At 42.5% G+C, this 23,969-nt stretch overlaps 1 protein-coding gene across 15 annotated transcripts in view; it reads left to right on the top strand.

Annotated features, from left to right (window-relative positions):
- ELAVL2 (ELAV like RNA binding protein 2) overlaps window positions 1-23,969 on the top strand; it is a 203,093-nt gene that overhangs the window by 31,356 nt on the left and 147,768 nt on the right. For 5 of the 15 annotated variants that reach the window (XM_081942732.1, XM_081942731.1, XM_081942730.1 and 2 more), the window contains exon 1: window positions 19,292-19,383. The exons of 1 other annotated variant lie outside the window; for it this stretch is intronic. The gene's annotated coding sequence lies outside the window, so the exon portion shown is untranslated. Of the gene's footprint in view, window positions 1-13,023; window positions 13,280-17,701; window positions 17,930-18,720; window positions 18,739-19,227; window positions 19,384-23,720; window positions 23,770-23,969 lie in introns of those variants that run through there. 9 more of the 15 variants (XM_081942734.1, XM_081942741.1, XM_081942736.1 and 6 more) reach the window with 9 other exon arrangements.

The following is a 23,969-nucleotide window of genomic DNA, read 5'->3' as shown; positions in this document are numbered from 1 at the left end:
GCCAGTCGGAACAGGTGAGTCTTCAATTTCTGTCGGAAGGAGCAGAGGTCAGTAGTGGTTCTAATGTTGGGGGGGAGGTCATTCCAGAGGGTTGGGCCCATCACAGAGAAGGCCCTACTCCTCGGTGTCGCCCGTTGGCATTGCCTAGTGGACGGCACCAGGAGAAGCCCCTCCCTGTGAGAGCGAATTGGCCGCAGGGATGTGTGTGGGAGGATGCGATCCCGCAAGTAGCTAGGCCCTGTGCCATGGAGCGCTTTAAAGATGGTAACCAGAACCTTGAAGCGCACCCGAAAGACCACAGGCAGCCAGTGCAGCTCGCGCAGGAGAGGTGTTACATGGGAGTACCTGGTACTCCCCATGACTACCCGCGCGGCTACGTTCTGAACTAGCTGCAGTCTTCGGGCGCATCCCAAGGGGAGCCCCATGTAGAGAGCGTTACAGTAGTCCAGGCGAGACGTCACCAGTGCATGAGTGACCGTGCGTAGGGCATCCCGGTCCAGAAGGGGGCGCAATTGGCGCACCAGGCGAACCTGGTGGAACGCCCCCCTTGCCACGGCTGCCACATGGTCATCCATTGACAGCCGGGCATCTAGGAGGACGCCCAAATTGCGCGCCCGTTCCACAGGGGGCAATTGTTCGCCCCCTATGGCCAGTGATGGAGTTAACTGGCTGAACCGAGGTGCCGGTAGCCACAGCCACTCGGTCTTGGAGGGGCTGAGTTTGAGTCTGTTGTCCCCCATCCAGACCCTGACGGCATGCTGACTGGACATTATGGAAATCAAAATCCCAGACATTTGAAGAGTGCCAAGTACCTACTGTTAGGTAAACAGTAACAGAGTTGGAAGGAACCTTGGAGGTCATTTCGTCCAACTCCTTGCTCACGCAGCAGACCTGTACTACGGATTTGAACCACCGACCTTTCTGATCAACAAGCTCACTTAGCCATTAAGCCACCTAGTCATGTAGCAGAAAGGGAAAAAGATATGGGAGATATTATTGAATGTTTTGCCCAGAGGTCTAAGTTCTAGAACAGAGGTCTCCAACTTTGGCAATTTAAAGAATTGTGGACTTCAACTCATGCTGGCTGGGGAATTCTGGGGGTTGAAGTCCACAAGTCTTAAAGTTGCCAAATTGAAAAGCTCTGTTCTAGAGGACTTCCCGTATAGCTCCATGTCTTCCCTGCTCACATTGGCCAAGTTCACATCCTGCAGTTTTTAAATTTTGATCCAGCACACTTTTATGAACCCAGCTACTGTTGCTGGTGAACATAATATGTAAATGATAAATGGTGGTTTGTCATGTGAAGTCACTAAGCTTGACTTACTGATGATTAAGAAAATAGTGTCTTATTGTGGTCTACAAACTCAAACACACACACATACATACACACACACATGCAGTAGTAAACTGTGAATATAAATGATACTGGGTTTTCAATAATCTTGCTCTTTAGAGAGATTTTTGCAAGGTTGGCTTAGATTTTTCAAAGATGCTAGAAATGTCAGTGTATGAATGTCTTATTATTGGACAGCGGAATGTTGTTTCCTAGAAAGGTAAATGTGAAACTTGTCCTTAAGAGGTTTATCGATGCTGCTTTTAGGAAGTTTCATCTATAAAGTATCAGTTGTGCTGCTGTCCATCTACAAAGACATTCAATAACGATGAGTTACTTAGTCAAAGCAAGGCCATTTTGTGGATTAAACATTAAACATTTAAAACCTTTATTGCACTACTGAGCTAGAGACAAGGTTGCCAGTCTTGGGATTAAGTTTCCCATGCCAACATTCAGTTCACTGAAGCAATTTGATGAAATATGTAATTGCAAAAATAGACTTTTTTTTGAGAAATGGCACCCCAAACATTTTTGCTAAGACATTATCGACTTTGTGTCAATCAACAACATATGGGCTTTAATGATCATGATGTTATGGGTAGACTTTATGTTCAGAAAGAATCATCATTGTAAACAGGGCTATTTGATCTAGAAAAGTTTCTTCAAATGTGGATAACAGTCTCAATAAATAGCCATAAATTCCTCAAATATAGTTCTCAAAGCTATATTGAGAACTAAGCAGATATGTTGCATTCTATTTTTGAAGGCCTCCACTTTTGATAGAGTTTGGGCTGGAGTTACAATGAAAGCTGTAGAAAAGAGAACATAGCATTTCCTACGACATTCTTAGAATTAAATAGAATTGCCTAATAGCAGCAATCAACGGGGAGAGAAGAAGAAACAAGCATGTAATAAGGACCTTAACACAATCATAACCCTTTTTCATTAATGGAGTTTTGCTTTGCAGTCTCTGGATTTCGACTGATCTTTGCAAATCCAGAGGTGAAATTTTACAAAATGCAAGGTAGTTTAGTCCTAAAGAGAGGATCAGGAGGCATATTAAAAAATAGTAGTGTGCACCATTTTTTAAAAACCCTATAGACAGGCACAGATTTATAGTTTCCATTATTGGTCCAAGCCTATATGTGACTGCTAAGAATTAAGCCTCTTGGAATTCAGTGGGACTTACACCCAAATAAAATAACACCAGATCCCACCTTTGACATTGGCTCTAATCGGTGGATTATCAGAGTTGGTTTAATTGAACAGTGCGAAAGAAGGAAAGGTCATTCTAAAAATAGGCATGGCCTGAACCAAAATGAAATTTGATTTAATTTAACTTTACATTTCAATTATTAACTACTGATAACACTTAAGTACTCCCGATGTATTTAATCATTCTTCCATTCTGCCTAATTAAAAATCATCTTTGATAACATATTTAGAGGAACTCTTGGGGATGTGACTTAAAGCTGAGATTTTGTGTGTGCCGCTTATTTCTTTTCCTGTTTAGGAAAAAAAAATGAAGACAGCGGTCTCTTTTACCAACGTTTTGTAAAAATAACAGAGATAACGTGTGTGAAGCACTCTGTACATTATACATGCATCAGTAAATAGCAGGTATTGCTAGTGATTTGTATATTTAGCCAGACAAGGATATTTGCTTCCAAAAGGTCATATAGCTGCTACACAAGTACCTTTACTGCTATAATCAGAAAGAACCTACAGTTTTCAGACAGAACAAGGGATAATAAAATAATATAAATGTCATATGTTGTCATCCTAAATGACACCGGTTTTAGACAGTCCTGAATTTAAAGCTTGGGAGTAAGTACCACTGGATTCTAGGGCTTCATTTTCCCGTATCCGAATGTAGGCCCATTAATTTAGTCAGTTCCTCACATTACTTTAGATGTGTTTTAAATATGCCTCCATCCGTGGTACAAATCTGTCTCTTGTACATGTGATCTTATTATCTGAAGATCTAATTATATAGTACTCTAACCATCAAGAATATAGAAAACCCTCCCCCCCCTTTTTAAAAAAAGGTAGTAACTAGTAATGGGCAATAGCCATTATTTTACAGCACTATATCATTAGCAGAACAATTACTGTAGAAGAGAGATATTTTAGTGCAATGCATCCGCCTTTTTTTTCCTGCCTTAGCTAATTGCATGAAAACATAAAACCCCTTGTTCCTGAAAGCAGAATTCATTTGTAGCTTATTTTAACTTGTCATACAGTAGGTGCACACTCATCATTAAATTAGCTGGCATTTCCTTCTTCTCAAAGGGGCTTTTCAAAGTTCATAAAAGCGGTTAAGATACAGTACGTAGATCTTACTCGTTGGAACGCCTAAAGATTTTGGAAGGAATTTTACCTGACATTCTCTTAAAGAATGAAGAATGCATAACATGCATTATTAACTAGGGAATATATTTGTCATTTTCGAAGGGGTGTGTGTGTGTGTGTGTGTGTGTGTGTATACACACACACACACACACACGCACACACATATGTATTTGTGATAAGGAGGAAAGCCTGCGGCTTAGTGGCTAAGACTCCTGCCTAAGATATAATACAGCCCAGGTTCAAATCCCAGTAAGGGTGTGGCTGGCTGATGAGAGCTAATTAACTCAAAATAGATCTATACTAGTCTCCCTTTATTTATTTATCAGTACAAATACAATATATATATATATATATATATATATATATATATATATATATATATATATATATATATATATATATATATATATATATATATATATATGAATATGTATATATTCAAAAACGGCAAATATATCCCCTAGTTAATCTATATTATATATCACTTGTCATATGTGTCATGTGTGTGTGTTTGTGTGTATGTGTAGTTTATGTTATAGTTAGCTATATATCATTAGATAGATAGATAGATAGATAGATAGATAGATAGATAGATAGATAGATAGATAGATAGATATAGAGAAAGATAGATCTAAGATGCTGAGCTTGTTGATCAGAAAGGTCGCCAGTTCAGCAGTTCGAATCCCTAGTGCTGCGTAATGGAGTGAGCTCCCGTTACTGGTCCCAGCTTCTGCCAGCCTAGCAGTTCAAAATCACGTAAAAAATGTGAGTAGAAAAATAGGAACCACCTTTGGTGGGAAGGTAACAGTGTTCCATGCACCTTGGGCATTTAGTCATGCCAGCCACATGACCATGGAGATGTCTTCGGACAGCTCTGATTCTTCAGCTTTGAAACGGAGATGAGCACCACCCCCTAGAGTTGGGAATGACTAGCACATATGTGTGAGAGGAACCTTGATAGTTAGAGATAGAGAGATGATAGACAGACAGACAGACAGACTTTATTTTCTCAAAGTCCTTCCACATCAGGCATTTGCATCAGTTGGGTCATTGTGTTTTCATACCCAACTTGGGCAATTGAAACTAATTTTATAAAGTACAGCTCGAAAAAAATGGCAGATTTTGGAGTCCTTCATTTTCCCCTCCTTGAGAATCTTGCCTCTTTTTATTTCCTAATGGCTTGAATTTAAAACTACCTGGTAAATTTATCAATGACACAGATTTTATCCTCCTATTCAATTTCTAGACATTTGTACAAACCTTCTAAAAAAAAACCTGCCAGCCTTCATATTCCCTGTTTATAATAAGTAACAGGCTTAACTAATTCTAACTCTCCTACCTCAACACCCTTCCCAGTGCCTGTACTCAAGTGAACCCTTTTGTGTGACCCCCTACATAGACCTACCTCTAGTAATTGTCAACTACAACCCTCAACTGTGGTTGAGCGTGTCGGGGAAGTGCCTGGCTGCAAAACCAGGGTCATCCACCATGGATTAAGAATGATGGCTAGAAAACTAGACAGCTTTCCCCTTATACCAATAGTTCAGTTTTTATAGGGTTTTTAAGGGGGAGGTTGGGGGCAAAGTGCACATAACATGTATTGAAAAAAATTGGGTAGGAGCCAGTCATTTCGCCCCCCCCCCCATACTTACTGTGTAGTATTTGGGCAATGAAGGTTTGTTACACCAAAAGGGGTAGGATTTGCAGGGGGGGGGCGGAAAGGAGAATTATATATTTCTTTGCATTCTTCTGTTAATTAGTTGGAGAGCACACTGATTGCTCAAGGTGCTCCTGCCTGCTTTCAGCTTTCCAAGGTCAGCAGGAGTGAAAGTAATTGTAAGGCTGACTTCAGCATACTTGGGCAAGATTGGAAAGTAGAAAGGATGCTTCATGGAAGTGCTGAAAAGTCGGGGAAAAGGAATCAGAGAGCTGCACTGATCTTATATAATTGCACTGCCTGTGCAATAAGGGTGCCCAATCTAAGACTCCAGGAATATTTTCAGCTTCTGAAACCTTTGAGTTGAGTCTGCTAAGTAACTTCATAAACTGCAGCTATATTGAATGTAATAAAAGGAGGAAGTATTACATGCATAGAGAAGTATCTCAGCAAATGCACGCCATTTATTTCATTTAAGGTGAATTGCCTTTCACTTTCGAATCCAATTTAGCTTTTTCTCCTAGTCCTTACCACATATTGCAGCTCAAATGCAGCAACCCACGTTCAAGCTTTCCCTCCCACTCCCCAAAGTTATGGCTCTCTAATGAACAAAGATACGTTGCCCTTTCCCTTAAGTTCAGCAATCTCTTAAGGATTACGCTTTAAGTATGTTTCTTCCATAAGACAACAGCTTTATGAAAACTATCCCAGAGTATAATTACATCACTCTTGGGTTACAAATGTGTTAATAGCAAAAGGCAAATATCAAATGAACAAGAAAGCAAATGGTATAATGTTATTTGGTACTGTCAGCTCATTGTAAACAAGTATTGGTCTTACAAATGCTTCTCTTTCAAAGTGATGGATTATTATCATTCTTCTTAGCCCTCTGTTAGGGATCCAATTTTGTATTTTGAGCCACTGCTTTTATCAAGTCCAGCCAGCATGGCTAATGGTCTGTGATGATGGGAATAACATCTAGAGAACATGCAGCTCCAACAAGGAAAAGTGCTACAGCTGGAGATATACTGTAGAGAATATAATGACTACCTCCAATATTGTTCTAGACTGTGATCCAGAGTGACATTTTAATTTAATTTATTTCTATACCGCTCTCCACAATGCTAACTAGAATTCTGAGTGCTAACTGCAACAGTGAATCAGATGGTTGGAATCAGGGTAATTGTCTGAGCACAAGCCCGCAGCCAGCTGATGCCAATAGCCATTATAAAATCCATATTTTTGATAACAAGATCCTATGTGCCAGTAAAACATACTTACAAAGCCAGAAGTTACATGACCCATGTCAGATTCATGTATTTCTAAAGCCACAAAAATATTGATTACATCAATAACATGGCCTTCTCAGGATCAATGAATTGGCCATTTCAACTTGAAATGTTCACTTGAAGAAGGCTTGCCTTTCTATTTACAAAAGTGTTGTTTTAAATGAATGTTTTAAATTGCTAAATTAAATGTGAATGTTTTAAATTGCTAAATTAAAATGCTTTTTAAATATTAATTTGACACATTAAGCTATATTTATTACTATCTATCTATCTATCTATCTATCTATCTATCTATCTATCTATCTATCTATCTATCTCTATATATCTCTATCTCTATCTCTCTATCTATATGTAATTTTTATTGTTTTATGAAAATTTTAGTCATTACCTTTTCTCCTAGATGTTTTAACCACTTTTAATTGCTACTTGAAGCTGTTTGGGAAGGAAGGCAGTATATAAATATATGTTGAATGAATAAGCATTGACTGCACATGTTACCAAGATTGTAAAATCTGGTTTAGCACAACAAGGGACACAAATATACTTAAAAGGTTCAAGAATTTTTCCATGAACCATTCTGTCTTCAGCTAACTAAACAAAATCTAATTTCCACCAGAGCCAGTTTCTTATTGAAGGAGATACGATCCTGGCCTCTGACACCATTAAGCCTTTTGGGCAGGATTTGTTGCTTACACAAACATATGGCTCTTTTTTTTTTTGTATACCCATTCATTCTTCCAAAACTCATTAGTCTGGCTCCCTCTTCCCCTTTCAGAAATGACTTTGCTAATTTATGATCCCTAAGGGACAGAGTCTCTGCTTCTGTTGCTCTTTTTCTCTCCCCTCCCCCACCCAGACGGATTTACATATGTACACATGGAGAGGTCAGGTAATATTTGAGCTCAGTTCAAAGATATATCCCTGTAGCTTGTTTTGAAACACTACAGAAGTGATTTGCCATTGTCTCCTTCTGAGATACCACACCCACACTCCAATCAAGCTTTCCAGCTTCCTGCCTTGCTATATGGTAGTAGACACTTCCTCCCACAATTAACAAACTGGATTATGTTGGCTTTCGGAAGTTTAGATAAGGTTGGAAGAAGGTAGTGGCAAAGTATTGTGGCCAAAATAACATGACTCAGCCTGGTGTTGAAATTGTTTTTTAAAAAACTTTATACGCATATACGTCATTTCTTCCCCCACCCATACTTAGAAAGCCCTATAAGAGAGGCAGCATTAAGCATCCCACCTCCAAAAAATGCGATTGCCTAAGCTTTTCAAAGCTTTGCAGACTTCGGTGCAACTTTGAGAATTTACAATCAAAATAACAACAACGATTATTGTAAATAAATAAAAAAAAGCAGAGCACAGAGGGAGACACCTCTGGTTGCTTCCACTCAATTCATACTGGGATAGTTTTATGGAAGCTAAAGTTTGGCTCATTGCAAAGCTTCCCTTCCCCCCCTCCCGCCCCCATATTAAAGTGATTATCTATCGAAGACCTCTGGACCCATCCTCATCTCTGCAGCGTGCTGATAAGGCAGCTGCTTCTCTGCCGCGTGTCTCCCTGGGCCTCGGTCTGCCTTTCGGTACAAACTGTGGCTTTGTTACTATGGCCTGGTGCTGTCACTTCCTCTGTTGTGCAGGCGTTTGATCCGAGCACAAAAGAGGGTGGGGAGGGGAGGCGGCTGTGGAGTTGATTGTCTGGTTGATAGCCTTGGCCTCTCCTCCTCTTCCTCTTCTTCCACCACTTAAACATGCAAGGCACCCAAATGGCATAGGAGCCACGGGGAAAGGAAGACCCAGAACACCTAAGCAGTTTAGCTCAAAGCTGCTTCCTTCTCCTTTTATTTTCAGCAGCTGGAAGAGAAGTAACACGGTCTCTCTCGCGCTGAATGCAAGCAGATGGCTTCCTCCAAGCTGAATCCAAATAACCATCATTTATCTTACCTTTCAAGAAGTTTAAAAGGGTTGCTGGTGTCCTTGCCTGGAACGAACAATTTAAATTCCTCCCACTCCCAACTCACACAGAGACACACATATACTCTTCGTTGGTGGTTTCTTCAGCGGTGCGTGGAAAAACGAGGCTTGTTACTAGTAAGGTTGCCTTGAATTTGCGCGCGTAAAGGGTGTGTGTGTGTGTGAGAGAGAGAGAGAGAGAGAGAGGGAGAGAGAGAGAGGGAGAGAGAGAGAGAGAGCACGAGCATGTATGCGTGGCGAGAGAAGGGAAAGAAGTCGCCTCTCAGTTTGATTTCAACACGTGCTCTTGGGCATTGTTTCGGCGGAGGAAACCTCATCAGAGTTCATTCAGACCCGGTCCTTAGAGCGAGAGGCTTGAGTTTGTTTTAAGAAGGTTTTTCTTCCAAGTCAACGCCCCTTGCAATCCCGGCTGTTGTAATTAATCCTAAATGTATTCTCTGGGAACTACTACGGGATGCTTCTGCGGCGAGAAATCGGAACGAACGCGCAAGCCGAACGACGACCGAACCTTTAAATCAAAAGCAGGGAAAGCAAAAGAAGGAGAAAGTTGAAAAGTTATTGTAGAGGGGATGTTACACGACGCTACACCTAGAGCTGTGGCCCTCTGGATGTGCGGTGTGCTTGGATCTCTCCTGATGATAAACGTGAAGGGCTCCCATTGAAAAATAAAGTGCTCTATAGGCTGATCTCTGCATCTGCGTGCACTTTCTGTGATAACTTGGCCTTAAACATAATACATTCTTAGACACTAGAGATATTTAATTGAAATTATTTATTTCTCTCCATCTCTCTCTCTCCCTCCCCCCCACCTCTCTTTCGTGTGTTACCACTTATATAGAACAATGCCTCTCCAAAAGGAAGCTTCAATAAACAAACAAAAAAACCCATCAAGCAACCGCGTTGCTTTTGGCTCCTAGGAGGCGAGAGCGGTGCGGTTTAGCGAGGAATTGAACCACGCGGCACCTCTCTCCATGGTCCTGAAAAAAAAAACCATCCCGAAGTTTAAGATGGGAAAGCATTTTAAACTGGCTTTGAGATTCCCCTCCATTCTCACCCAGTACGTAGTATATTGTTTAGCTGCTAAATCTTTCGCAGTTGTGATAGCGATGTTATTTTCCCCTCACACTTATCTTGAATTCTTGAGTTCGGTTATGTTGTTATTGCTGTCCAAAATATGCTTCGACCGGTTCATGTATGTGAACCTAAGAAGAGAGGAAATATTCTGCTTTAAACAAAGATGCCCATGATCAGAAGACATTGCTGTTTGTCAAGAAGGTGTGCGTGTGCGTGCTGTGCACTTTGAAATTTAGCTAGTGTGTGGGATATACTTTCCCTTCATTTGTATGTGTGAAGGTTTGATGTTGGAAAGCTAATTTCTTTTGGAAAGTGATTTTTACACAAGGCCAAGTACACATTAAAAAAAAAAAAAGGATAAATACTTAGAATGATACTGGTCTTTCTGTCATCTTTATTCCTGCTTAATATTTTTTGTTGCACTGTCAAGTTCATACATGCTGAAAAGTTTATATATATATATGAAAAATTCGATCCATCTAAGTGACAAATGAGTATCATAGCACTTGTCCTGTATATGGGTTGTGGCCCTTATTCTATAAACCTCATTTAATAATCCTGGAGGAAGTTTGACAAAATCTCATTTCTTAAGTAAAATAATGAGGAGGAAAAGATGTGGTGTTGGAAGAAGAGGGGGTGATGCTTCTGATGGTTCTGAAACTTGATTTTGAAAACTTAGCAAAGTGATGCTGTTCAATTCCCTCCCCCCCCCCCCCCATGGGCTGAAAGTAAAATAGAATATCAGCTTAGTACGCATTCTAGCATTACAGAAAGCTACATTCCATTTACTGCTTCTATAGCATTGCTACTTTTGTTAATATATCTCCGGAGTCCTGACTTCGGGTTAGAACAAGCAAGATAATTGCCTTGGTTTTGCTTACTGATAGCCCAGAGTGAGGAGCCTCTTACCTTCTCTTCTCTTCTAACTCTTTCTTCAAATGCCGATTTTCCCAGACAATGGTCGGGCTTCATCAAAGGGACAATAAGGAATAAGGGGCGTGTCTTTATGCAAGGATACACTGTTTCAAAAAAACAAGCAAACCAAAGTTGCTGTGCTTTTCTTCAAACGTTGGCATTGTTGGGCACGACTGAATCCCAAAGGATAGCTGTGGATATCTTTCATGCCCTCCCAACATCAAAGTTTCAAGTAGAATAAATAAAGCACCATCTCTCTTTTTCTCCACGCCCCCCACCCCACAAATACATATAGGGTATCAAGCTTGGAAATCTAATCCCACACCTTTCCTTAAGGTGGATATTGGATTTAAAGCACTGCAGGACTTCTTAGGAAAGGGGTGTCCCTGAGCTTCGATTGCTCTAGGTTTTTTTTTTGGGGGGTGGATTTTTCTCTGATATCAACTCCCTGCTGTTGTGGCTGTCCATTAGGATTTCAACTTTCAAGGAGTTCGTGCTGGAGCCAGCATTCGGTTAGCCTTACATAGATGGTAAGGGTCGCTTTGGTTTCATCTGTATGTTGGTACTTGAAGTTAAAAAAAAAAAGCAAAAGCAAAGCTTCCTTCTCTTCAGAGTGTGTCGGCCAAACAGTCGGGTCCTCGCAAGCTCTCATCCGTGGCATTCCTCTCTGCTGAACATTCAAGGGCATGCCATCACGGAACACTAACTTGCGTGGCACCGCTCTTCCCAGGCTTCCCTTAAACCTCTTCCTTGCCAAGGCTTTCGGGTTGGACTAAAGAGATAAAGGGAAGTGTGTATGTGTGTGCGCGCGCTCGTGTGTTGCGGATCACTCTCCAAAGGACACGCAGTGCTTGATCTTGGCGACTCTTAAGTACGCCAGGCAGTCACGCCACCCCACCCCCACCCCACGTCTTTTTCTCTCAGCAGATGTGGGCTATCTAGAAAGCCGTTCCTCTTGGAGAGGAAACGGGTTGACTTAGGGAGAAGGACGCGGAAGGGCGGAGGCGTGAAAATCCCTTCTGTTTTGTTGATGGCCACCAAAGAAACACAATCCTCAGTGAGAATTAACTGTAAACAATGGGGAAAATGGGCTTTATTAAGTAGAGGGGACCGCTCTCGCTTTAGCTCTCTGTCCGTAGGGGACGGGGAGTAGGTGAAAATATTTTCTTGCCCAAACTTGGCTCTTCTAAGACCCCCTCCAAGTTTAAGTCGCGAAACGTGCCGTGATTTTTTTTTTGAGTCAAGTTCAGGGAAGAATCGGGCACTTGTGGCAGCCGCAAAGTTAGTCAGGAAGCGATCAAACCTCTTTCAACAAAGGAAGAAGCAGGCCCAGCTTTTGTTTTCCTTTGGCTTATGAAGTTGCCGTGTTTTTGTTTTAATTGGACGCGGTTTCTTTTTAGAGACAAGTTCGGCGAGGGAAGTAGAGCCACCCCCAGTTCTTTCTTTCTCTTTTGGCTTCTTTAAAAGTTTTCTTCCCTGAACCTTTGGCACCTCGGTACTTTGTGCAGGCAGGGAGGAAAGAAAAGGTGAGGGGTGTGTGTGTGTATGCAGGCGCGACTTCTTTCTTTCAGTGGGACCTCAGCCCTTGCGCCACGCGCTTGGAACGCTGAGTGACAACAGGTTTGTGTGTGTGCCTGAAGCTGTGAAACAGCCTAGTGGAGCCGTTCAGGGTCGAAACATATCAAGCAACACCCCCCCCCCCCAACTGGGTGGGAGAAAGATGGTGCAAGGATTCCTCAGGCTTGCAATTGTCTCGTTTAGGGGAGGAAAAGGGAGGGGGGAATGGAAAGTGGTGGAGGAAAAAAAAGAGCGAGAAGGACAAACGCAAAAGACGCGTTCGGTTGCTCGCCGCCCGTCTCCGCCCGTCCCCCCTCCCCAACGCCGAGCGGGGTATCGCTCAGTACAACGCACCTTGAAACGGGACTCCATCGAGCCCGCCGGAGTGGCACCGAGCGACAGCCAATCAGACCGGGCCCTGGCCGGGGGCGGCGCCAGATGCGGCCGCTCGAACCAATCGGAGGCAAAAGAGACCCTGCGAGCAAGTTCCGTTGTCTCTGGATTCGGCGTATACTTCCGCGCGTGGCACTCGGGATAGGTGGGAGAGCCTGGCACGGCTGCAGAGACACATACACGCGCACACTCGTGCGGAAGCAGAGGAGCGCCGGGTGATACGGTTCCTATAAATCTGTGCTGTAGTCCACCTCCCATTTAAGGCGACCTCCCCCCTTCAGCCTGTTCTCAGATAAGAGATGCTGCAGCTTACTTCGATTGGGAGCTGCTAGAAAGAAGGAGGAAGAGAGAGGGAGGCTGTGTTTTAAGAAACCCTCCTTTTCATCCCTTCTTTCCTTTGTTCTTACCTTTTATTTCTCCTCCCCTCCCCCTTTTTTGTTTAGTTGTGTTGTAACAGGAAACCCTTCGATTTTGCCACGCTCCTTTTTTTTTAAGTTCCCCCTTTCTTTTTTTTAACCCCCCCTCCCAATTTCTTTTCGTGTTCTGGGAGTGGAAAAAAAAAGAAGCTTTGATTTTTAAAAAATCCTCCATTTTAAAAAAATCTTCTGTTTGCAACTGTCCGCAATTTAGGTTTTGGGTGTTGTCTTGAGACCTACCCATTTGATTTTTTTTTTAATTGGGAGACCTTACAATATTACCTTTTTAAAAAAAAAACTGAAGCGAAAAAAGGTAAGTTGTGCTTTATTTTATTCACCTTATTATTGCCAGATAGTGACGATTTTAAGTTTTGTAGGTGTCAGGTTGGCTAGGCTGCCTTGAGAGAGGATAAAAGTGCATGAGATCCAATTAAGTTTATTGCTCACACGCTTCCGCCTGGTTTCTAGCAGCTTCAGCAGCATCAGTTGAACAGGGTTAGCTACTCCATAGCTTTAGAGTGGCAAAAGGGTAGACGATGTGCAGTTTTGTGTTACATTTCGTGTTGTGTGCATACATTTAGGAACTCGCACGCAGAAACGGTGTAGATCGCTAGCTTGGAGGTGTGAAGTTGCCTCAAAACAGAACCGCTGACCTTCCCGTTGGATCAGCGGAAAGTGCTCAACGCTCGGCTGGGGTGTGAGTAAGTGACTGACTGACTGACTGAATGGAAGGAAGGAGTATCGCTGTGAAGAGCTTAAACCGGCGTTTGCAGATCAGACGGGATTAAGCTTCCAACTCTAATTGTATTAGCCGAATAGCATTGGCTTGGCTGGGAAGAGGGGAGAGAGAGAGAGACGGAGAAAGGATGCGTGGAGCAGGGACTTGAAAGGGGGGGCGGGGGTATCTGCAGACCTTGGTGTGTTAGCTGTGAAAGCGGATGCCTCGAGATATGCCAGGTTGGGTGCGTGTATGTGTGTGCGCATATTATATATATAATACACACACAAATATACATATACATATGCATGTGCGAGTATAAAGGGACTGGATGGGGAACCAGGCTCTTTAAAACCCTTCTAATGTCAATTACAGCGCTCTGTAGGGAGGGTTCAGCTTTTATATCCGGGAGCCACGATTTTCTTTGTTCTGAAGAAGGTTGGGGGGAGGAGAGAGACCCGCTTCAGTTCTGGATACAGCCGAAAGGCATTTTGCTCGGGAGCTCTGCTGGTGTGTATTCCTCATTAGGTGCGGGAAAGCCATTTCTTCTAGCCGCTGTCCTTGGTCCTGATTGGGGAGGGGGGTGCGGCCGGGGCGGCTGCCTTCCAGCCTGGGAATAACAAAGGCATTCCCTGGGAATAAATACATTTTTTTTAAAAAAAAGCGAAAGTCCGTAGAGTCAGCCCAATACCGACCCGTGAATGCTTTGGTTGTGAAATTGACACCATGCCGGAGAGAGAGCGCGAGGCGTTCCCGGTTCCATCCAAACCCTGCTTTCATTTCGCTTGGTGTCAGCATCTCGGGAAGAGAGAGAGAAAGCATCGCCTCCTGTTGTTTAATAAAGAAAGATGTCACACAAAAACCCTCTCTGTCTCACCACCCCCTCGCCCCGCTCCTGACTGGGACGTGGTTGGCTTTTGTAGGAAAGAAGTTGGTGGCGGAGGAAGACAGTGATCTGGCTAGGTAGCAACCCAGGCATTTGAATAAGATGGCTTGAAAGGAAGAGATCTGCCGTCTCTTGTGGCTGAAATTACGGAGGTTGCGGTTCTATCAAGGACCAGCCTCAGGCTATGCTGTTGTCGCTTAATTTATGCCCAGCACGTTACTGTGCAATGCATGCATACAACCATTTCTCTTTCACAGGAAGAGCGAGGTCTCCCTTGCGAGTGCTTAGTCCGGGCCCTTAGCTGGTTTTCCTCTCGAGTTTCTTTAAGAAAATAAAGAGGGAGCAAAGGAGCAAGTAGTTGCGATTGAATTAACCATGCAGGCTTTCAATGGGCTGGGGGGAGGGTGTTGGTAGTTTACCAGCACAACCTACATATTCCGAACTAGACTGGGTGTTTTAGACATCTGAGGGCTTGATCTTTATAGGCTAAGCATCCATCGTGCCTGATGCGCAGGTGAATAAACCCCATGTTAATAAGTTATACCATCTAGCTGCATTCAAGTGTATGAAAGATACCTATAGGATGGGAGAGGTGTTTGTGGGATCCACTGGAGGGCAAGGGTTAATTTCATCTTCATACAAACACACACACACACACACACACAACCAACCAACCGTCAAGAGCCAAGCCCATTTTCACTTTGCACGTGGTGGTGCTACTTAATGAGCCTTTAGTTACACGAGTGGAAACATGGCTTGGTTTTCATCTTTACAGGCTACTAGATAGGAATTGTTTGAAATTTTGGCTTTCCAGGCATGTCATCAACCAGGGAGGTCAGGCAATTAAATGCTGGAAAGTTAAGCTACTCTCTCAGTGGAGGGCCCACTTAAAAGAGAAGCAACTACACCACACTTTACAATCTAATGTATTTCATATGAGGTGTATTGAGAAGTGCAGCAAGCCAATACAGCTGTTTGTGAAAGGGGTGTAGCCTCAAACAGTCGCCCTCTGAAGAGGGTTAGGTACTTCTTCTATTTTAGGTGCAGAGAGAGGTAGTTCTATCAAATATTGCTAGCCTCACAATACCGTTAAGCCATAATAAAATATGCCTTATCAGTGCCCTGACCTTGTATGTCCTCCCTACTCTACAAAGCAGGCTGTTGAGATGCTTGGCAAGTGAATATGTCCAAGGTAATGCGGAACATTGTTTCTGAAGCTGCCTTGCTGGGTCAGCTGTTCATTTAAAAAGGTTGCAGGCCTGTGCAGACAGCCCCACGTAGGAACCCAAGGGTCCTTTAAGAGACCCTGCAGTAGGGAATGTAAAGGCCCCCTGGAAGGAACAGTGAACTCAGTCGGATTCTCCCAAGGCTGCCCGCAAAGAGCTTCCTAGTGAGAGACTTTGGGGAAGCGGAGAACGATGCCATCAGATTGATCTGGCGAAGGTCACACACATAGGGCACATTAGCCAAGAGCCAGAACAGGAAATGGGGCTGTGGATGATAGGATTTAGAGCTGTCTTACGGACAGGGTCCAGATGAGGAAGCTTGAAGGTAGATGTTGAGCTTGTTTTCCTTTTATGGATGATCCTCCAGCCTTCAGGTTTGAGATTGCATTCTTTACCGCTTTCCTTACCTCCCTATTTTGGGAGTGAAGGGTTGGAAATCTCATTTTAGCTGGCAGGAAAACCATGGTCCCAAAGCTACTTCTAACCCAGACATGTTCCCTTTCCTGGGGCTTTAGGCCCCTTGGAGCTAAAAGCAGCCATGCCAGCATTGGCATGATGAGGAATGCCAGCAATCTTTGCCTAGTTGTAAGTCCCACTGGGACTTCTTGTAGAAAGAATAAGCGTTTGAACCCTTTCCAATTGGTGGGGCTGTGACTCTCAGATTTGGGAAGTTGTAATCCCAGTTCATCTGGTGAAGGGCATCAAGGTGACCAGGCTGTAACTGTGCTTTTCAGGATTTGAGATGCCAGATACTGGACACAAGACCGAGCTCCTGTGGAAAAATACCATAAGTGCTTTCCCCAACTCCTTAAGAGATGCAGGGAAGAAAACTAGCTCCGGCCCTCCACAACCAAAAGTACAGCTATCTGGAAAACATTTAAGTCAGTTTGGATCCAATGGGATCTTTGGCCAACAAGCCTTCTCCTCCTTGTTCATTTAGAGAACAGGACTTTCTGTTCAAGTCTGAAAACCACCACCATTACCCTTGGCATGACGGCTTAAGTGCTTTATGGATGGGAGCCACAAATGATTTTCCTCACGGAGCTCCATAGCCGAACATTAATCTTTAATGATATGCGCTGCAGAGTTAAGAGGCTTTATGGATTACAGCCAAAAAATTGCTAATTCGAAAGACTTTATTCCATAGTCATCCAGCTGACCTGTAGAATTATTTTAAAGTAGATTACAGCCTGATCTGCTTGCTCACTTTCTATTTTGAAGTAAGTGGGGAATACAACAGGGACTTTTCACTGCATACAGGATCCCCCTTTTTTAAAAAAATGTAAATGACACTGAATTTTTGGTAAACATCAACACACAGCTCCATTCGACTCATTAGGTAAGGAAGGAACTACTGAACTGAAAGGGATCTACTCCCAAATGTGTCTTCACGGCTGGGCAGTTTTAGGACCGAGCTTGCATGCTCACTTCATGCAAAATTGTTAACTTACTAAGATTAACTTCTTAGTAAGCATGCACTTACGTAAGCATGGTTTGTAGATGTAAACCTAGGCGCGTATAACCAAAGGACAAGCCTGCTGTAATTTTGCAATCCTGTTCTTAGAAAATACCGAAGGAGAAGGGACCTGTGACTTTACACCGCCTCAAACACCCTGCTTCTAGTTAGGAGATAAATCCCATGTTTGACACGGGCCTATTGGCAACCCTGCGCGCTCCTGTTCCCTCTGAAGGGAATTCTGGCTAAAACCACGGGGATTATTGCAGTCGAGACCTACTCCATAGGCTGAATTAACCCCGTTAATGTAAATAGAGTTGATTTTGCTTCTTAAGACTACTCAGCGTGCGTGGCCTTCAACGGTTTACAATTTGAAGTAACTGCTCCTCTGATCACTTTTTTTGAATTTACTACGAAGAGCAGGGCTGCATCCCTCCCCAATAAGGGGCACTTAAAACCATGGATTCAAAATAATTACTCGCGGCAAAGATTAGCATGCACAAACGTAGCTAGAAAAAATAAGCAGTGACATATAGGAAGGCTTCGCGCAAATAAATGTTTGAGGAAACCCCATTGGATAGTAAAGCTGCTGCTTTTTTTGAAACCGGAGCTGGAAAGCTAAGACTTCTGGGATTTCAAACTTATTACCGTAGGATGCAAAGAAAACCTCGGAGCAGGTGGGCTTGATAAGGGACCCTTGGTTTTTTTTTTTTTTAAATATATATATATATTTTGCTTGACTCCGCCATTTCGGCGCAGGCGCATTTCAGAGCTGCCGCCTTTTGGTGAAGAGTTGGAGGGGCGGGTTTTTTTTTCCCGCCGGTGCCTGCATGTCGTTTTGTGCAAAAGAGTAATTTTTCCACTGAAAATTGGAAAAAAAAAAAAAAGAGAGGTCAGATATTTTTCTGCAAGGGGGAGGCCGGGCCGAATTAGATATTTTAGCCACACACGGTTGTTGCAAAGCTGGCGCAAGCCCGCCAGTGATTTTTAATTATTTTTAAAATATTGGCGTTTCCTCCTCCCCCATTTAAGAAAATACAGGCGTGCTCCTTTGCAATTCGTTTATACACATGCCAAAAAGGATAGTCGGCATTTTAAGGTTTTTTTTTTTTTAAAAAGACGGCACGTCCTGGTACCTGCTCTGTCCGTTACAATACTCTTGAGTAACTCACCTACTAGATGTAAGACGGAGGTCTACGTTATTATTTAGAATTACCATTGAGAATTGCCCTGAACGGCGGCAAAGGGGGGAGCGGCTGATTTATTAGGCGTGGCGCTATGACGCCTTCCAACTCGGGTAGGGCAAAGTAAAAAGTTTCAACCAAGTGCCTCTTCCTAACCGCGCTTTTCCTTTGAAACCAAATTAAGACGTTCCCAGGCAGGCTTCTCCCAAGCAAAAGCGGCTACCGTTTTAGCTCCAAAAGTTCCACTGTATAAATAACCGAGTTGCATAGAGGTTACACACCTCGTTGGAATAGCAGCCTAAGTAAGGACGATGCCCAGAAGCGCGGCTAATTCGGGGCGCGGGTCTAATCTGAAGCATCAGGCAGGAAAGGGCGAGACTGTTAGCTGTGGAAGAGGGCCAGGGAGGGAGGGGTAGATGGGGATGAAGGGACATACGCGATTTGCATCGAGCGGCGCTCACCCAGGGTAGTTTAGTAGGAACTGGGGTTTTTTCCCCCTTGAGTTGTATTAAAAAATAATAATCCCGGGAGATTTTTGAGGGGTTTGCAAAACCGATAGCAATTTGCTAGGAAGAGGGGGAAAAAATCCATCCCAGATGGCTCGATCGGCAGAAGGCCGGCTCGCTCGCAAACCGCGATCATTTTGCACCCGGGAGGAAGCGCTTGCTCGGCTTGCGCGCCGCCGGCAAAGAGTGGGTTGTTTCCGTGGGCGGGGAAGAGCCGAGCGAGCGCCTAGCCGGCCAGGTGTGCGGGATGTCGGCCACGTGCCTCTAATATCCTAGCCCGGTCACGCGCAGGTGCGAGGAGCGCAGGTGTGGCGCGATTGCCGGGCGGAGTGAAAAAGGCGTGCGCTGGAGCGGCTGCTTTGCCTAACTCGCTTGTTAAGGGGTAGGCTTGGATCGTCTGGGACTCTGCCGAGTTCAAGCTTTGATTGGGGCTTTTATCAGGTTAGAGGCTCGTCGAGGTAGTGGGGGGTGAGAAGTGGGTGGGGGGGTGAGAAGTGGGTGGGGGGGGGGTGGAAGGAAGGAGGGGAGACTGGTTTGCCACCGTCTTGAAGTAGGCTATGAATTAGCCAAGATAGGACTTAAAGTCGGTTTTTACATTTTCTTGCGGCGCCTTTTTAACCGCATTATAGTCTGACTTTTTATACTTTCTTTTCCAGGGTTCCTGTAAAAAAAAAAGCCAACTTAAAATGTAGGGGGTTGTGTAGGTAAAAACCTAAGGGCTTCTGTTGTGCTAAAGCCGAGGACCGTAGGCGTCTTTGGGTGTGGTGTGTAGGTAGCCATAATGCACAGCCATGCCTCCTGTTGCATTTGAAAAATGCTCTTTGTAGTGTAGCAGAATTGCCTTATTCACTCTAGGGCTTTTCCCAGTTAAACTGGGTTGTAACTCTCGCAGGCCGTAGTTGGTTTAACTCAGCAGCTGCACAACCGGAGGGGCTGGTAGGAGCTGGGATACAATAGCAATAGCACTTAGACTTATATACCGTTTTACATTCCTCTCTAACTGGTTTTCAGAGCCAGCATACCGTATTACCCCCCCCCCCCCATTCAAAACAAGCTGGCTCCTCATTTTATCAACCTGGGAAGGATGAAAGGCTGAGTCAACCTTGAACCTTTATGAACTCCTGGCAGCCAACAGTCAGCCTGCAGTACTGCATTCTAACCACTAGTCTAGAGTAGGACATGTTGTAAAGCAGTGTGTCTCAATCTTGGTTACTTCAAACTCTGGACTTTAGTTTACAGAATGCCCAGCAAAAGTGGCTGGGGATTTATGGGAGTTGAAGTGGTCCATGAGCCTTAAAGTTGCTAAGGTTTGAGAAACACTGCTCTAGAACAAGGAAATGAATGAGTTTCCAGAAAAGCACCGAGCCAGAGTTAAGGATATTCTAGAATTGCAACACTTGATAGATTTTTTGGGGGGGGAGGGGGAGGGGAGAGGAAACCAGGCAGATTTCAAAGCAGTTCTTTGATCAGGTTCTACAATTGTGGAGGTAGCACTTCTAGTTAAAGAATTCTTTATATTGGTATGCTGACTATAATGACATTAAAGCTGCAAACCATTGCAGTCTTATGTTGGACTAAACCCCATGTATTTAACTGAAGCTTTTTAAAATCAATACCCTTACAGCAGGGGTGTCCAAACTTGGGAACTTTAAGACTTGTGGACTTCAACTCCAAGAATTCCCCAGCCAGCCCTATGCTGGCTGGGGAATTCTGGGAATTGAAGTCCACAAGTCTTAAAGTTCCCAAGTTTGGACACCCCTGCCTTACAGTCACTGTGGCTACTTTTATATTGGTTAGTTGAAATATTGGAAACCCGGATTAAATCTTGCTGGGAAACTTGAATTCTGCCAATTCAGTTAGGTTAATGATTCTTTTCTTAAATGAAAATTGAACCTAGGGGAAGGAGCTGTAGAGGACCAAAGCAGCCCCCTGTGATAATACCCCTGAGGAGTTCTTATGAGTATGCACAATTACTTTTGGGAATACAAGTATGTGCTATTTTATTCCCCGTATACCATTTTGCTAAATTACTGTAGAATCCAAATTGGTTTTCCCCGACCAAATTGATGCTTGAAGGAATCTGAATTGCTGAAGGCCACAAATGGAGTTGATGAGGCTTATTGCATTTTTTAGGAGGAGAAAAAAAATGACTGTGGTTGAAAATAGTGAAGTCCGGGACCATGAGTTCTTATAAGTGGGCTGGAGGAGAATTTTTCAACTTGGTGGATTAGATAGAGTGGCTATTACTCTCAGTGAAGTATAATAGTATTCACTGTAATTGAAAGCTAAATGCAGATGCAGCAAATTGAATACAGTAAGAAAAAGTGAGGCAGGCCAGAGCCAGTAATTATTGATGTATGATCTGTATGCATAGGTATCTAGGTGCATATACATGCAAGCATTTCAGAAATAATCTGTAGTTCATTCATAAATATTAAAAGCATTGACACCATTGCATTTTCTAAATTAGGTAAATATAAATTATGGCTATATCTAAGGCCTTTTGATTTGAATTGGCAGAGATGTTTTCCTCTCATTAAATGAATGGAAATTACACAAGCTAGATTGGGCCATTGACCAGATTCTTGCTCTAATGCTTATTTAAAACAATGTTCTATGCAATCTAATAACTGAAAATTGCTTTTTTTTAATGATGTTTCTTTCCTTCTCTGTCATTTCTAGCTATTTTTAGTTTTAAAAAATCTTATTAGTCCCTTTTTCTTTTTTAACTCACTGACCTATTTTGGGGCTCAGGGAAAGCTAAGACCTCTGTACCTTGTGCATCCTTAAATAAAATTTCAGCACAAGATTAGACTCTGTCATACATCCTGAACTGGTAATTATAGTAATTATTGCTCCTTAATTAATCTTCAAATTTCTTGTTTTGCTGAGTGTGATAAAGGTATACTTTCAAACTGAGTCCACCATATTCAACATTGAGTCTGTGTTGTAGTTCAGGCAAAAAACACAGTTATCAGTGTAGTAGAAATGGTTGATTCTGGATCTAAAGCTGACATTGTTCTGAAAAGCTACAATATAAAATTATTGGTCTACATTTGTTTTGAGGTAGCAAAAATTGTAGAGACCCAATGTAAAAAGGTTATAAGAAACAAGCCACTTGGACTCTATGTGTAGCATAAGAAATGCTGACCGTTATGATTAAAAACTGCTTAAACAGAATCTCATGAATGTTTGTATGAAATTAGAATTCCAAAATGAACATGAGAATGAACATGCATGTAGGTAATGATTCTAAATTGCAAACCAAGGTAGTTGGGGGGGGGGAATCTTTATCTTAAAAAATAACAGATCGGCACCATCTTTTGCCTATTACTTGACTAAAACGGTTGTGCCTCAACTTGGTTAATATATACTGAGTCATTACTTTCAAATGCTCCTACAGCCTTGGTTTTAGAGAAATGAATCACAGAAGACAGCTTATTGCATTGATGGTGAACAAAGATGGAAATTGTCTTGCATTTTGGGAATAGACCTTAGCAATGGAAAAGTGGGCCAGTTGCTTGTTCCACCTCTGCAGAATTTGTCCCTTGTAGTGACTGAACAAAATCTGATGTCACCTTTTACATTCTGTATATATTATTAGGTTATGGGTTCTGGATGAACATTGATTCCATTACTTTGAAATGAAGCATAGACCCCCTCCATTTAATTACCAGATGAATTGTGAGACTCCTTTCTTATTTGTCTGTTTTCTTCCTGGCGTTTGCCTTTGAGCAAGAATACTGTATGTTGACTGATAAGCCAGAGACTTTTTATCACACCTAAAATGCTTACCAAGCCATCAGAGCTAATGATAGTTTTGTTTATATTTTATTTAGCTGTTGTTTCTTCTCAGGGCAATTATTCCTTAGTAGTTAGCCACACATTCTGCACTATCCATCACTGCTAAAATAAAGCATGCAGATAAATTGATGCTTTAAAGCGCTTAGAGAGGAATGTAAAGCACTGTCAAGTGGTATATAAGGCTAAGTGCTTTGCTGCTTATCTGTTGCTGACTTTTTTTTTTTACTCTTTCTTAGTCTGTGCAGGTGGGAGAAAGCATTTTTGATCTTGCGTTCATGTTAAGAATGCACATAAATGGAATTTCTCAATTCTATGGAATTTCTATTTTAGTTTGAGCCAAATAGTTTAGTCTTTTAAATGTGAAGATTATTTTGGGGGTTGTTTTTTTTTAATGCTTGTTGCTTAATAGTCTAGGTACTGAATCTTTTTTATTTATTTAATTAAGTATATATGGAGGAAGGGTCTCAAAATGTGCATTTTGGATTTGGCTTATGAAAATTAATATCTAGATTATACTCTTCCATGCACTGGATTATGTCCCAGGTTACTTTTAAGTTAAAATTTGTGACTCTGATGACATTATTGCAAAGAAGAAGAAAACCTTTTGGAAAGAATAAGCCTTAATTTTTTTTTTCTTAAAAAGTAACGGAGCATGTGAAATAAAATACCAAACAAAAGGGAATGCAGAAGAATGCAGCAGGTGGGTTTTTATCCCTTTTTTCAGAGAAAAGAACTGGAAAATGCTGCCAGTATTTGAAGATCAGCCTATTTTACTAGCTCAGCAGGCTTTGTTGTCAAATTGTGGGGATTCCAACATCTAATGGATTACAACTAGAGCTGTGTTTCTATATTATGTGCCAAATTATACAGATAGAAAGAGACTGTAGACTTAGCAGTGTTGCCTTGCTTGATTCGGCTGATTTTATTTTATTTTTTGCAAGGGCTGCTGAGATTTGGACTGCCAATTTGAAGAATGCATATTTGGAATAAGCCCCATTGAACTTAGCAGGGCTTTTATTCTTGGTAAATATTCGATTAGAATTGCACTGTCAACCCAGGAATGGTGGGGGAGCTGGTGAGCCATGAAGCATTACAAATATTTTGGAGATTCCAACCACGTTCTCTTATTTGCAGGTTTAAAAAATGCTTGAAAACACTTCTGCATATGCTGCAATTAATTGCAAGAAACTGATTGCAGCAAAGGGATTATAATTTAGCAATTG

This window comes from Natrix helvetica (genome assembly GCF_964273705.1).
Source record: "Natrix helvetica genome assembly, chromosome: 2".
Classification (NCBI taxonomy): Eukaryota; Metazoa; Chordata; class Lepidosauria; order Squamata; family Natricidae; genus Natrix; species Natrix helvetica.
Note: the sequence above shows the minus strand (reverse complement) of the source record. Positions and strands in the feature narration are given on the sequence as shown.